The sequence below is a fragment of the Mytilus galloprovincialis genome, chromosome 1 (assembly GCF_965363235.1).
Source record: "Mytilus galloprovincialis chromosome 1, xbMytGall1.hap1.1, whole genome shotgun sequence".
NCBI classification, from domain to species: domain Eukaryota; kingdom Metazoa; phylum Mollusca; class Bivalvia; order Mytilida; family Mytilidae; genus Mytilus; species Mytilus galloprovincialis.
Genome location: NC_134838.1, coordinates 30,530,631 through 30,546,913, shown reverse-complemented (window position 1 = coordinate 30,546,913; position 16,283 = coordinate 30,530,631). Strand labels below are relative to the sequence as shown.

Here is a 16,283-nt window from a genome sequence, read left to right as displayed (position 1 = left end):
TTAGTTTGTACCTAAGTCATGTGACACAGGGGCATGTTCATTTCCGGTAAAACGAAAATGTCCTTCAAACTTCAAAACGTAAACAATTTGAAAGGTTTTCTACAAAAGAGAGGCGTAACCTGTTACTTTTATAGAAAAGATCATCTGGTTAAACTTTGTGATCTTGCATTGTAACTTCAATTGCCTATATTGAACGAGGAGAACGACGTAGAACCTGACATCACTATTTCAAGTTTGACAAGGCGTACACTGGTTATCGGGGGAAAGGAGGTCATAGCTCCAGAGGTTTCGAGTGTTGTGTGGTCAGCTGATCTTAAATTTATTCCTAACATTGAAATTGGGGACATATTGGTATACATGCTGAATTATTGTGGTTGGTCCGGTGACAAACTAAAGAGTTACAAAAGGGACAATGGTTATCAACTATTTCAAGCCAACCATATTGATTCTGTCAAGATTAGTCCTCAATTTGATGGCAACTGTTATTATGTTGGTGGTACCTGTGTTCCAGAGACAAGGCAGAAAGAATCTCCATATGATGTATGGATTTTGGTTAGACCCTCTGGTGAAATTGTTTCTGGCGGTTGTTCTTGTGTTGCGTAAGTGTCTCCTTGTTGCAGTGATTCTTCTTTCTAGTTTGTTTAGAATTTTATTGTTGTTCACATTGTTCAAGGTTCAATATATTTTCAACAAGGTTGCTTTGTGTTCAGTTGTTTTCATGAATCAGATTGCATACAGGCTACCAGGAATACTGTTGTTTTCCCCCTTCTCTTTGAATATACATGTATGGAAAGGTACAGGTATAATGTTTTATCAGTGATCTCAATAAATATCTTGCTCTTTTTCCTTTTACTATGTTGATTTAAAGCATATAAAATAGTTAAGTCATATCAACCAGTGATCATGTTGAATGGATTGACTGCTTCTACATGTACATGTACATTTCTGATTACATGTACAAAATGTAGTTCATGTTACACATTCTGTAGCTGATTCATCTTACAAAGTTTTAAATTGAAAGTGTCTCTTGATAGCTTTTTTTTAGCTAGAAGACCATGAAGACAGTTATTTTACTCATTTCTTAACAAGACAATTAAAATTTAATCAACCTGGAGAAAGTGGCAATCTGAATCGTTAGTTTCTGTGGCAAATGATAGAAACATTGAAGTGCACTTTATTTTTAAAACAGTCATTTCTGTGTTTCTCTCACTAGTTTCATTATTTCAACAATGTGAATGATTTCTGTATTTTCTAATGCCAGACATGATGCGGATATGTTGAAGTTTGAGAACCAGATGTAGCAGAATGTGGTAAAATTTATTTTAAGTTGAGTGAACAAAAAAGTAAATATGTATTTTATACTAATTTAAATGATATACATTCATCCTATTCTTTTATTTGTTTTCAATGTAAGAATTTGGCTTAAATAATATGAGAACTGAAGTTGTTGTCTAGTAAATTTTATTGGACACTAAGATACAACAGACATGAAAGTACTAAACATGTCATCATGGTCATTCAAATGCACAGAAAAGAAATGACACATTACTACTGATATACTCCTAGCTAGCAATTATAGAAATATTAATATAAATATTGTTAAAAATGAAAATCACATGTACTTCATAGTATTCATTGCATACATGGTTCCATTATACATGCAGGTTTTTTTTTTATGGTAGCAGTATTCAGAATTAAAACATGTAAAAATTTATTCCAATTCTATCACTGAATTCTATGATAACTACTATTTGCAACTCCTGGCTGATGAAAAATTGGGCATACACAAATGATATAAAATTATACATGTCAATCAGTGCCAATAGTAACACTTTTCTTGAGTCTATAAAAAAGAAGATGTGGTATGATTGCCAATGAGACAACTATCCACAAAAGACCAAAATGACACAAACATTAACAACTATAGGTCACCGTACAGCCTTCAACAATGAGCAAAGCACATACCGCATAGTCAACTATAAAAGGCCCCGATAAAATAGTCATTATGTTGTTATAAAATTTTATTATTTATATATAAGATCTATTACCTTCTTTCACTGAAGTTTATCTAATCGTGCTAATTAAACTAGTCTTGTCTGGTAGAATTCAATGAAAGGGGTTTGCAAAATGCACTTTAAATTTCAGAGGTAATGGGGCATGCAAGCATTGTATTGCTTTGCTGTTTTCCATTGAGAGTTTTAGTGAAAGACACAGAGACAGGTTCACACAAGCATGTACAGATGTGGTATGCACATGGGATAAACCTAAGAAGAAATCAGAGCCAATGGAAATTGATGAAATGGAAATTAGGCGGGACACTTCAACAAAGCTAAAAAGAACCCCCATGACCAAAAATTACAAACCAGCCAGTACAATGGAACATAGAAGTATTGAAAAAGACTTGTACAAATTGTTTTCAGGCACAGACTCCCTTGTGTTACAAGTCCTCGACCCGCCAAGTGATGCATCTGAGGATGAAGCAGAGGCTGAAATCCCTACCCTTTCTGATGCTGTATCATCTTGCTCATTGTCTGAAGGGAAATCTTTGGCAAGTTATTTGCAAACTGTCTATTCAGACAGCATAATTTCTAAAATTGAGGAATTAACAAGGGGGCAATCAGACAATGATGCATGGTTTGAGCATAGGAAGGGTAGGATAACAGCTTCTTTGTTTCATTCTGTCTGTCATTTCAGATTTAATGATAAACCTACCAACTATATTTTAAAGAAATTATTAGGACAGGAAAAAATGTTGTCATGTCCTTCAGTTAACTTTGGCAAAAGGAATGAACCTGTGGCTAGACAATTTTACAATGAAATGTATAGGACAAAACACAAACATGTTCAAATTGACAATAGTGGTCTTTATGTTTGTACAGAGTTTCCATTCATGGGAGCCACCCCTGATGGAGTAGTGTCTTGCAGCTGTTGTGGGAAGGGTTTATTGGAAATTAAGTGCAGTTTTATGCATCAAAATGAAAACCCTCTAGATGCCTGCTTAGACTCTCATTACCATGTGTACAAAGATGAGAACAATTGTCTAAGACTAAAGGAATCATCTTCATGGCATACCCAAATACAAGGTCAGATGGGGATTTGTAAAAGGCAATGGTGTGATTTTGTATTTTTCACAAAGAAAGGTATTGCAGTCGACAGAATTATTTTTGACAAAAATCAATACAATGACATCATTGTAAAATGTGAGAAATTTTTCCATAAATATGTTGTACAAGCTATACAATCTGACTAAATTACCATTGAGTGACCATAATGTAAAAAGAAAAGTGCAAGTAACAGATGCCGTCAATCAAAGTATAATTAACTGTTTAAATAGATAATATATCTAAAAACTTTACAATGTCCTACATGTACTTTACATTTGAAAAAAACATGTTTTTTTTACTTTATTCAATTTAAAAGCTTTTAACACAAGCAAGACTGTACATGTACCTAAATTTAATATGATGCATACAAAAAAATATTCCAGTTTTGTTAAATTGATAAAAATGAGGAAGAAAATTATTATTTTTACTCTTGATGGTACATCTTGATATTAAAACACATCCTAAATAAAGGGTATAATTGAATTTCCGTGAAAGGTTATTGAAAAAGTAATACAAAAAACAATTAATGAAAAGTAAGACAGCAATCAATAAATAAAAAGAAATAGTGGCATTTAAGTGCAATCTTAAATTAATTTCTCAAATATTTTTTTTTCAATTTGAAACATGGAAAGATAAGCAATTCTTTTGCCTAACTGTAACTGAATTTCCAAAAAATATTTAACTGAAATATAAGAGATGTTTGTAGCTGAAAAAGAGTTTTCAATGATAAACTAAAAGCTAAAAATTCATTTTTAACCAGTAAACACATGGATTTAATAAACCATATATATATTTCAAATAATGAAGATCTTGTATATTACATGTATGTGTATGAAAAAGAAGAAACTGTAATAAACAATGTGAATTTCAAATTTATAATTATTTTTTTACTAAAGGTGATTGAAGGTTACACAGAAAACTGCAAACTTTGGTTATTTGATTTGACAATGGTTTAAGACTCAACGGTAAAGTATTTGATAAAATCTTGAAATTCTTCAAGCGTCCAATGGCTCGTTCCACATGAATTCTCTGTTTAGCAATTTTTTTAGTTTTTGTAATATCTCTACTCAAAAGACATCTGCCTTTTCCTTGAGCACATTTTTTGGTGAAAGGAGGAATGTTCAGAGTTGCTTTCCTTTCCAGTAACAAGTCGCGAATCAGGAATCCTCTATCTGCCATAACTTCATCTCCTGCTTTGATATTATCAAGAAATCCTGAATGCTCTGTGATGTATCTGTCCGATACATTACCACACCATAAATTCGAAACGAAATTAAATGCTCCAGTAGGAGTAATAGAAACAAGCATTTTGTATGTATTGTGCTGCTTGTATGTGCTGTATGTACGGGCTTGAGCTGATTGTGTTGTCGGCTTCTGAATAAATATCTCGGTACAGTCAATTATACATGTTGTTTTAGGAAAAGTTGTTCTAAAAGATTTTGGAAGATGTTTTCTTACTTTTTTGGAATTTGGCCACTTTAATAAAGGAGTAAAAACAGTATTCATAAAATTGATCCAGGTTGAAAAAATTTGTGAAACTCTTGACTCTGAAATTCCAAAAATATCTCCCAAAAGAAATGAAGGTAAAGCCAACCTGATTTTCAAAAGTGTAATTAAAAATTCATTGTACCGAGACAGTTTTCTTGAAGGACCAGGTTTTTTTGTTGAGCTCTCTAACTGGTATTTTGCATCATGATGTGTTCCTTCATGTCCCCTCCAGTACTTCAATGATGGGGATGCCTTGTCAAGTATAGCTGAAAACAAATAATATTTATCAGTCTATGGCATGACACATTATTAATCTTAAAAATAAGAAGAAAGAGCCATAAAAGTCAATAAAAATACATTGAACAAGGTCAAAGGTGATGTTATAAATATGATGAGTTACACTTTGTCTTTGTGTGTTGAACCTGTTACAAAAATAAGTGAAGATAATGAATTTTGCTAACACAGGCTCATATGGAAGTGAAAGGTTTAAAGTATCAATATAGAATGATTGGTATAGGTCAATTATACAGCAACACAGTGACAAAATAAACTAATAAACATATACAGAACAACAATGTATAGTCCTCAGTTATATTTTTTGTTATTACATGTACATACCACATGGTCTTCATAATTTAGAATCATTTAAATATAAAAAAGAAGATATGGTATGATTGCCAATGCGACAACTGTTCACAAGAGACCAAAATGACAGATGTTGACAACTGTAGGTTACTGTATGGCCTTCAACAATGAATGAAGCCAATACTTACAAGAAGATTCAAAAGATTTGCCAAGAATCATGTTAATATGAGATTATTTTCAAATGCTCAATTGAAGTTTTTTTATATTTATGATCAGTTGAATGATTTGATTTGAGTTGCAAACAGTATAAAGATTCTCACTAGAGTGTATTTGAGACTTGGAGACGTTAAAATCTTTCAAAACTGTCTGACTGTTTACTGCAAAGATGATGGGAACCCTGAATTTACATGGTTTAATGCAAATTATTGTATTTTGTATTTACCAAATATTCCAAGAAGAGCCATTACTGAAGGAATGCCAAGGTATGATGACACATTCTAGTCTGTAGAAGTAATTTTGTCTACAAATTCAGCAGTCAAACAAGGTTTTTCTTCTGTCTTGACTAAATTCTCCTGGTCAAACTTCATCTGCTTTATGTTAGCCTCTAATTCAAATATATCATTCATTGACAAATCTGTTTGGGTCTCACTGTCACAAAATGTAGGACGATAAGGAATTGGATTTATGTACTCATGATGTAAAGGCATCTCTGAAAAATATTGTATACTAAATTAAGTCTTAATTCTTTAAAGTAAACCCAAAGAACAATAATGTATTTTTCTAGCTATAAAATTAGACAGCATGAAGAAAAACATACATTTTTCTTGCAGTTAGATATAATGTTGGGTACACTTTAATAGCTTAAATCATGTAAATAAACTTACGAAACATTGTTTCACTGCTAGTTTGATTCTTGGTGGTTTCTACAGTCACTTCATTTGAAACTGGCAAAAATATAGTATGACAGTTGCCTTCTTCATCAATCTGCAATAAGCAATACATATTATTTAATATATTCGGTCAAAAGCTCCTTAGAGCTTGTGTTGCTTATTTGTACTCATGCCGAAACAAAATAAAGTTTTCTTATCTTATCTTATCTTATAAGCCCCAAAAAGATAAGAACAATTATATAATTTTCTACCTGGAGTCTTATTTTCAAACTGTTCAAAGAACAGAAAAAACTTGTATTAAAATTTTTGAAACTTTAAAGAAAGTAGTTACCAGGTATGATCTTGAAGTTGTCTGTTTTATGTTGGGAGCCTCTCTAACATCAGTATCATTGCTGTGTGAATGTGGTGTAACTGTGGTTTCCCTTTTCAAGATTGAAGATTTTCCCCTTTGGTCATCAACTTCCTTATAGTTATTATAAGCGAAAAGCTCTGGATACGGGTGCAGCACACTTGGTTCTCCATCAATAAAATGACGAGAACACAGACGGGAGAACTTGCCAGGAACAAAATTATCTCGCCTTATCAAGTCAGTCCATCTCTTTTTTTGATAAGCAGGTATGGGAAACGGGAAAAAACGTATGCCTGCCATAAATCCGTATCTTCCTCGTTTCCTTTCGTCTGCATTGCAGCCCTCCGCTGCACAGTAAGACTTGGGCATGTTTTTCAATTGCAAATTTCCCGGGTTTCCAATGTAAACAATACAAACCGGAAATAGACATGCCCCCAAGTTCATTGATATCACGTGACTCAGGTACAAAAGAATCAAAGAAACATTGACGGAATGGATTAACTCGAAAGTTGTCTATTGGCAAATTATTGCCAAACACCCTAAATTATCCAAGATCTTTCTCAGTCCTCCTGTCTTAGCTTTTCGGAGACCAGCAAGTCTAAAAGACTTATTTATAAGAGCTGACGTCTCCTCAAATAAAAGCTGTTCAATAGCAGGATGATGCAAGTCATGTGGTAACAATAGCCAATTTAGAAAAGTAAACGCATAACAATACGTACATTAAACGTCAGTTCAAGAGAAGTTCGAATCTGATGTCAGAAGATGTAACCAAAGAAAATAAACAAAATGACAATAATACATAAATAACAACAGACTTTTAGCAGTTAATTGACTTGTCAGCTCCAGACTTCAATTAAACTTATTGTCTCCATCTTTTGAAAATCAGGCACAATCCTTCACGTTAGGGGTTTAGTATCATACCATCATGACATATAGGAGAAGAACATAACCCGTGTAATGCCAACAACTGGTTTTTAAATAAATGTGGTTAGTTCCGATGCAAAGACCCTATAAGTAAAAGGTTTTATTAGCTTCTGAGGTGAATACTGAAATTTTTGTGCTTTGTAAAAAATATTTCCATAAAAAATTGGATGTAAAATACCTGAACGTATAAGAAGTCTGCATGTTGAGCTATATTTACGAATGATGTCCTTATACCGATGATAACATTTAACATACACCATACACGAGCCAATCGTACAAGTTGAGATATATAAACACCGTACGATGGTGACAAGGGAACGTCATTATCTAAAAATAGATAATCAACGATAGGAAATGAGAAAGCATCTCTTTTATCATAAATTTTAGTATTAAGCTTTCCAATAATGATATAGATATCAATATCGAGGAAAGGATCGTGGTCATTATTTTTGTCCATCTGATAAGTTAAGCCTTTTTCGACTGATTTTTATAGTTCGTTCTTATGTTGTACTTTTATACCACTGTCCGAGGTTAGGGGGAGGGTTGGGATCCCGCTAACATGTTTAACCCCGCCACATTATTTATGTATGTGCCTGTCCCAAGTCAGGAGCCTGTAATTCAGTGGTTGTCATTTGTTTATGTGTTACATATTTGTTTTTCTTTCATTTTTTTACATAAATAAGGCCGTTAGTTTTCTCGTTGTCTTATCGGGGCCTATTATAGCTGACTATGCGGTATGGGCTTTGCTCATTGTTGAAGGCCGTACGGTGACCTATAGTTGTTAATGTCTGTGTCATTTTGGTCATGTTATTTTGATGGGTCTTTGCTAGAGTGCAATGAAGAATAAATTTTCAAACCTTGAAAGAAGTGTCCAGGATTGTACCAGTAATGCATTGCAAAAGTGAAAATAGTGGCTGATCTTTATAGATACTGTTTATCTTAAACTAGCTGTAATAACTATGTATATATAAAAGACCTTCATTTTCACAATTTTATCAGGTGTACAAGGTGCAATTATTCATTTATCAGTCTAGGAGCTGCTAGGTATCTTGTTGTATCTTGGGTCAATGTTCAAAATTGTTTATCTATAGGCGGTAATGGTAATATTTTCTTTTGTATCTCAGTCCATATCGTTAACTTGGATATGTATGATGGCTCGTTTCGAAGCTGAGACATTTCTTGTTCTTGTTTCTATGTGCTTTCATTTGATAAAAGCGAAATACATTTTCTATCAAAAATACTGAACTCGAAAGAAAATTCGAAAACGGAAATTCCTTTACCACAGGATGAAATACAAAAGTCAATACATTAGATTTAAAATTCATATGGCATATATATATTTCAATCTAGGTTAATGTCGAAGTTGGTATTTAATTTTCTCTATTATGAATCAACAAATAAGTCAGCCCCACATTATTTGTTCAATATTTTAGTTGTCATGCTAGGGTTAGATATATTTTTACCTGTTTAGTACAAAATTACAAAACAGTGAGCTCGTTTAAAGTTAAATACTAATTTCTCGCTATTTGACATATATGCCTAACATATTTCAATGTTAACTTACTATTCAAAATTTTGACGAGAATATGGCTAACCATTAGATGGACATAATGGAAAGAAAATGTTATTTGTGTTCAAAGGAATGATAGTGAAAATAGTCTAACAACTGTGTAAGTGTTAACCCTTTCACCCTGGTACAAGTGAGATGTAAACATTTAATCACAGTGTTTGGTAAATTTATTACTTTGGACAATACTAACATTTTTTAAATTTACGACTTTTTATAATAAAAACCCGGATAAAACAGTAATATGTGGTGTTAATACTTGATACTTCTTTTTTTTAAATTTGAGCCAAAAAGTAACATGACCAACTACAAAAGAAGATGTACAGATGGGTGCAGTCCTAACCTGTACAGCTAGTTAACTTGATAACCAGTCATTTGGACTGGTCAAAGTTAACCTGTGACCGAACTTAGGACTGCTCTGACCAGTCCTAGGACCAAAATCTAGTTAACTTGAAAAGCGGACTTGGTCCTAGGACTATTTTTATGTCTGCCAAAAAGTTAACTTGGAAACAGGTCCGTTATTGATATAAGTTAACTTCGGAACCAGTCCTGTCATAAAGTTAACATAAGTTAACTTCGAAACCAGTCCTGCCACAACGTTAACATAAGTTAACTTTTGCTTTGACAAATCCGATCAAAACCAGACCTGTTCCCAAGTTAACTTTTGACTGGTCTGCTCAACACTAAGTTAACTTGTAACCAGGACCGCTCTATACGATTTTTTAAAAATATTTTTAATATCTTTGTTTCGTAGTGTAAACATCGAAAATAAAGTAAAATTAATACTTCCGTTTTATAAACAGTATTAAATACAAAATGAATTAGTTGAAAATTACGTACGCATAAAACTTGCTTGTAACAGAAATTTATCTGTGATCTGACTATCAATCAATTATAAAAACGATCTTGGTTACAATGATAAAGGGCACTAAATATATATATTCCAATACCTATCAAATTCAACCATATTTGCACTTTATTATGTATATCTTTGGAAAGAAGTATATTTGATGTTAGTTGTATACGCCCTTGTTAGTAATACATCCTTGAACTATGAAGTCACAATCTGCAATAGTTTAATTCATTTACACACATGACTACAAATTTTTGTTCGCATAAATTTCGGGTGCCAGCATGTCCTCCCTTTATTCAAAACATTGATACGTAACAAAATTTCAGTAGTTTTTATACCTCACGCTGATTTGTACATCAAAATTATTTGACCGCATTGACCAAAACTGACCATATGTGCACATTAATTTGTAAATCTATATACCCGCATAGTAAATCAGCCATATTTTTTATGTCAGGATTCAATGTATGATACAATGGATAGCAATATTGCAATATCATAAGAACAAATTTTTGTTCGCATAAATTTAGGGTGCCAGCATGTCCTCTTTTTACTCAAAATACTGATACGTAACAAAATTTCAGTAGTTTTGATACCTCATGCTGACTTGTACATGAAAATTATTTGACCGCATTGACCAAAACTGACCATATGTGCACTTTAATTTGTAAATCTATATACCCGCATAGTAAATAGGCCATATTTTTTATGTCAGGATTCAATGTATAATACAAGGAACAGCATGGACAGCAATATTCCAATATAATTAGAACAAATTTTTGTTCGCATAAATTTAGGGTGCCAGCATGTCCTCTCTTTACCCAAAATACTGATACGTAACAAAATTTCAGTAGTTTTGATACCTCATGCTGACTTGTTCAACAAAATTATTAGACCGCATTGACCAAAACTGACCATATGTGCACTTTAATTTGTAAATCTATATACCCACATAGTAAATCAGCCATATTTTTTATGTCAGGATACAATGTATAATACAATGGACAGCAATATAACAATATAATAAAAACAAATTTTTGTTCACATAAATTTAGGGTGCCAGCATGTCCTCTTTTTACTCAAAATACTGATACGTAACAAAATTTCAGTATTTTTGATACCTCATGCTGACTTGTACAACAAAACTTTTTTAACTTATTGACCAAAACTGACCATATGTGCACTTTAATTTATAAATCAATATACCCGCATAGCTAATCAGCCATATTTTTTATGTCAGGATTCAATGTATAATACAATGAACAGCAGTATTCCAATATAATAAGAACAAATTTTTGTTCGCATACATTTAGGGTGCCAGCATGTCCTCTTTTTACTCAAAATACTGATACGTAACAAATTTTCAGTAGTTTTCATACCCCAAGCTTACTTGTACAACAAAATTATTTGACCGTATTGACCAAAACCGACCATATGTGAACTTTAAATTGTAAATCTATATACCTGCATAGTTAATCAGCCATATTTTTAATGTTGGGATTCAATGTACAATTATAATTGACAGCAAAATTGCAATATAATAACAACAAAGTTTTGTTCGCATAAATTTAGGATACCAGCATGTCCTCCTTTAATTCAAAATATTGATACGTAACAAAACTTCAGTAGTATTCATACCTCAAGCTGACTCATGTGACTTGTACAACAAAATCATTTGACCGCGTTCACCAAAACTGACCATATGTGAACTTTAATTTGTAAATCTATATACCCGCATAGTAAATCAGACATATTTTTTATGTCAGGATTCAATGTATAATACAATGGAAAGCAATATTGCAATATAATAAGAACAAATTTTTGTTCGCATAAATTTAGGATACAAGCATGTCCTCCTTTTACTCAAAATATTGATATATGTTACAAAATTTCAGTAGTTTTGATACCTCATGCTGACTTGTACAACAAAATTATTTGACCGCATCGGCCAAAACTGACCATATGCTGCCATATGTGAACTTTAAATTGTAAATCTATATACCCGCATAGTAAATCAGCCATATTTTTTATGTCAGGATTCAATGTATAATACAATGGACAGCAATATTCCAATATCATAAAAACAAATTTTTGTTCACATAAATTTAGGGTGCCAGCATGTCCTCTTTTTACTCAAAATACTGATACGTGACAAAATTTCAGTAGTTTTGATACCTAATGCTGACTTGTACAACAAAATTTTTAGACCGCATTGACCAAAACTGACCATATGTGCACTTTAATTTGTAAATCTATATACCTGCATAGCTGATCAGCAATGTTTTTGATATCAGGAGTTTTTAGTAGGACCATAAATGTACATGTAATCAATAATATTGGGAAACTATATAAATGCAAAAAAAAATCCTCATAAAATGAGAGTGTCAGCATTTCATCTCTTTATTCAAACTAACAGTCACTACATATATATAGTAGTTCATGATGGTGTGTAAAACAAAACTATTATGCCGCATCATCAAAGTACGTCCAACATTGACATGTCTGAATACAACTTATAGCTAATCCCGGCTGACCCAGTCGATTGAATTTGGACGCATACAACAATCACTTTTCAATTGTGGCGTCAGATATTTTGTTTGATGACATCCAAATTTTACGGGAACCTGTGTGATATCAAGCAATGGCGGACAAATAGCAATATTAAGGTGTATTAATTTGTAAATACTACCCTAGTTACAATGATTGAATAAAAAAGGTTCTCTTCTGGAAATAGTATACTGTTTATCTATTATGTCGGTTGATTGATTTTGCTTATAGTTAAACCTCAAGTGGCAACTATTTCATCAAAGTGTGCATTGAGTATAATTCTAGGACGTCCCATATCTCAATTAATCGGCAAAGACAAATCTCTTGATCAATCTGACGAATTTGACGAGATTGTTGATAGTTTTACCACACCGTATGCTTACGGACACTGTACAATTTATGTTAGAATATTCTGCGGAAAATAGAACAGTTGATCCAATGCAAACAAGTTAAATAACAATGAAATATCCATGCGTGTACAAATTTATGCATAAAGTAAAATTAAGGAAGGGACAGGTAAAAAACGGGGAACGAAGCAACGTCGACAATGTTGTTGATATCCCGTGAATATTGCTCCGAAGCGTTGGACAACCTTTCTATCCGCCTTATAATAAAAAAAACACTCTATGTGTTTGTATAGGCATTTTTTTTATTTATTTAAGAATACATGTATATCAAATAAAAAAAAGAGAATTTGTATAATATCTAGTAATGTCTAGCGAGTAAATAATAAATGATATCTGTGGAAAAACAATGCGAATGTTGTTTACGTATTTTAATTAAAGTTCAAGTCTGATATGAAAACTCTTATAACGATATACTGTCATAAGCAGACCTGTCCTCAGGTCTGGTCAATAACAGACTTGTCCACAGGTCTGGTCAAAAGCAGACCTGTCCTCAGGTCTGGTCAGGAGCAGACCTGTCCACAGGTCTGGTCTGAGGCAGACCTGTTCTCAGGACTGGTCAAAAGCAGACTTGTCCACAGGTCTGGTCTGGAGCAGACCTGTCCTTAGGACTGGTAAAAAGCAGACTTGTCCACAGGTCTGGTCTGGAGCAGACCTGTCGATAGGTCTGCAGCAGTCCTAAAAAAGCAGACCGTAGGTCTGGTCCACCAACAACGAAGTTAACTTGCTTGACTGCTTAAAAATTCTCAAGTTAACTTAGAAAGCAGTCAACAAGTTAACTCTAAGTTAACTTTTGTCAAGGTTAGGACCGCACCCATCTGTAGTATGATTGTCAATGAGAAAACTCTCCAAATGACAAAGAAATTAACAACTAATGGACACCGTACGGCATTCAACAACGAACACAGCCAATACCACATAGTCAACTATAAAAGGGCCCGAAATGACAATGTAAAACCATTCAAACTAGAAAACAAACGGCATAATTCAAGTACAAAAAAATGATCGAAAAACAAATATGTTACACATACACAAACGGCAAACACTGACTTACAGGCTCTTTATTTGGGACAGCCATACACATACAGAATGTGAAAGGGTTAAACATGTTAGCGGGATCCCAACTTTCGCCTGACCTGGAACGGTGGTGTAACAGTACGACATAAAAACGAACTATAAAAATCAGTCGAAAAAGGTTTGTACACCAAAACAACAAAAAGGCCATCGTCATTTTACACCAAATGTATGAAATTTTTGAAGTCTTTTTGAATAATTCTCTAGAAAATATTTCAATGGCTTTCACAATTTATATTGTAAATATAATGGCACATTGCAGTTATTCATTGTTAAATCCTTCACCTGCCGTGGGTACACAAAAGGCCAACCTAAATTTGGGAAAATATAATAATACCGTTTTCCTAGGCATATACATTCTATTCAGAAGCGTAATAAAAAGTACTTCCGCGGACTATTGACGCATTATTGTTGTTGATTTAAATGTTAAGTATTATATATTTTTTTCTGAAATTCATGAGTTGACAACAACAATTTCCAATTTAAAAAGATTGCATACATGTGAACCATCGTACAATAGTGTTTGCATCGATAAGGGTTTATATGGGGGTTACAAAAAAGATTATAATAGGCAAAATGTACAGAATAAAGGTATAAACAAATAAATAGGGAATATTGGCAAACAAAATAAATATTATATTGATTAGATGTTTGATTTTTGGTGTTTTAACGCCACTTTTATGCACCTCATTTAGGCTATTTCGGTGTGGCCAGTTTTTATTGGGAGAGGAAGCCGGAGTGCCCAGAAAAAAAACAACCGACCTTCGAAAGGAAAACTGACAATCTGAGTCAATTAAGATAGGAGTCGAGTGCAGCCACACGAGCGGGGTTCGAACTTGCAACCTCAGTATTGACTGGCTATTGACTACAGTAGTAACTACTTAAACCACTTAGCTACCGAGGCCCCCTAAAGATGATAAACATTTCCAGCTCAAGGTATGGGCCATTCTGTTCTTATTTCACAGTGATATATCCATAGGACATGCAGTTAGCCTAGACAAATATGAAGAGAAATGTTTCTGTTTAATTCTCTGTGAAGTTCAATGTCTTTCTTAGTCAATATATGAGAAGATGTGAAAGGTAAATTTGAAAGTTTGTATGTGTGCAAAATTTTGTTATTTCTAACAAAAAATACTGTTTCACATATAAAATACTATCAAAACAATTTCTGATTACTTAACATTTAAACTTCGAAATTGTCCATCAATCAACTTTACAATTGTCTCACATTATTTGCTCAACTGATTGGTTTGGTCAAGTTATTTATTTTCATAACTTTGCATCCGTCATCCATTATATTTTTGTAAAAAAAACTTATCTCTTTTAATCACTGCAGTGCTCAGCATTGATGCGTGTCGATTTGTCTGGTACCTAAGGGGAAAAAAGTCGCACAAGTAACAACCACATCAGCTTGTCCGACGGGACAAGTTAAATCATTCTGTAGAAAATAATCTATATCCAACTTTGACGATAAAAGTAATAAACAAAGAACAACAAAAGAAGATAAAAGCAATTAATAAATTATGATATGTTTACTTACAACCGATAATTTATAACTGGATCTTTGTCAAATTATTTTTAACAGATAAAACACGTACTATCTCGGAATCAAACCTTACCGCTTTGTAGATAAGTTAACACGACAGTTTGGCACCAGCATAACTATGGTACAGGTGTACCATTTTAACAGCGCTGATCACATGTGACTGTACATGTACAATGTATCTCTAATATCATTATCGTTTGGGCTATCGTACAGGTTTTGAATATATGCTAACTAAACATATCATGGAGTCTCTACAAATCGGTCGTAAGAAAGCGCCATGGTAAAATAGCAAAGTATCTTAAATATTATTATTGTCATGTCTTATATTTTTGTATGTCATATTAATTTGTATTATGCATGCTTTTTCAATGGAATATGTGACGTCACAACGAATTCTTGAAAGCACGAAAACCCATGAAACGAGGATAATATTGAGCTACGCCTAAGGTACGATAATTTATGGTGAGAAGCTTTATTTTTTTGTACACATTTCACAAAAATAATGATCAAAATAGCCTTGACCACGCATGCAACAAGTTGGTCTGCATAACTGAACCAACTCTGATCTAAATATATCACTTTAATTGCTTAAATACAATTTCCCCGTTTTGTAGCAAATAGATTCAACTCTTTTGTGCCTATCTTCATTTGTAAAGTAAATGCATCACACATTCATTAAATCAACAATAATGAGAAAACAGTGTGAATAACTTGTTAACCCAAAGAATGTATAAATTAAGCTATTAGATCATGGAGTCGCGGGTACAATGACACATGAATATCTAATGAGATTCAACAAAGTTATCTGCCTTTGGCAACATTAGTTTAAAAACGACTGTAATGTGATTTCGTAATTTGATACAGGTTTAAATAATACTTCTTTCACTTCTACACCACTACCTTTAAATATCGTCACTACCCTAACTTTATAATATGACGTCATTTTCATTTT

At 33.0% G+C, this 16,283-nt stretch overlaps 1 pseudogene; it reads right to left on the bottom strand.

Moving 5' to 3' along the window:
- Positions 1 to 3,666: 3,666 nt before the first annotated feature.
- On the bottom strand, positions 3,667 to 6,149 carry LOC143074279 (uncharacterized; annotated as a pseudogene).
- Positions 6,150 to 16,283: the final 10,134 nt, after the last annotated feature.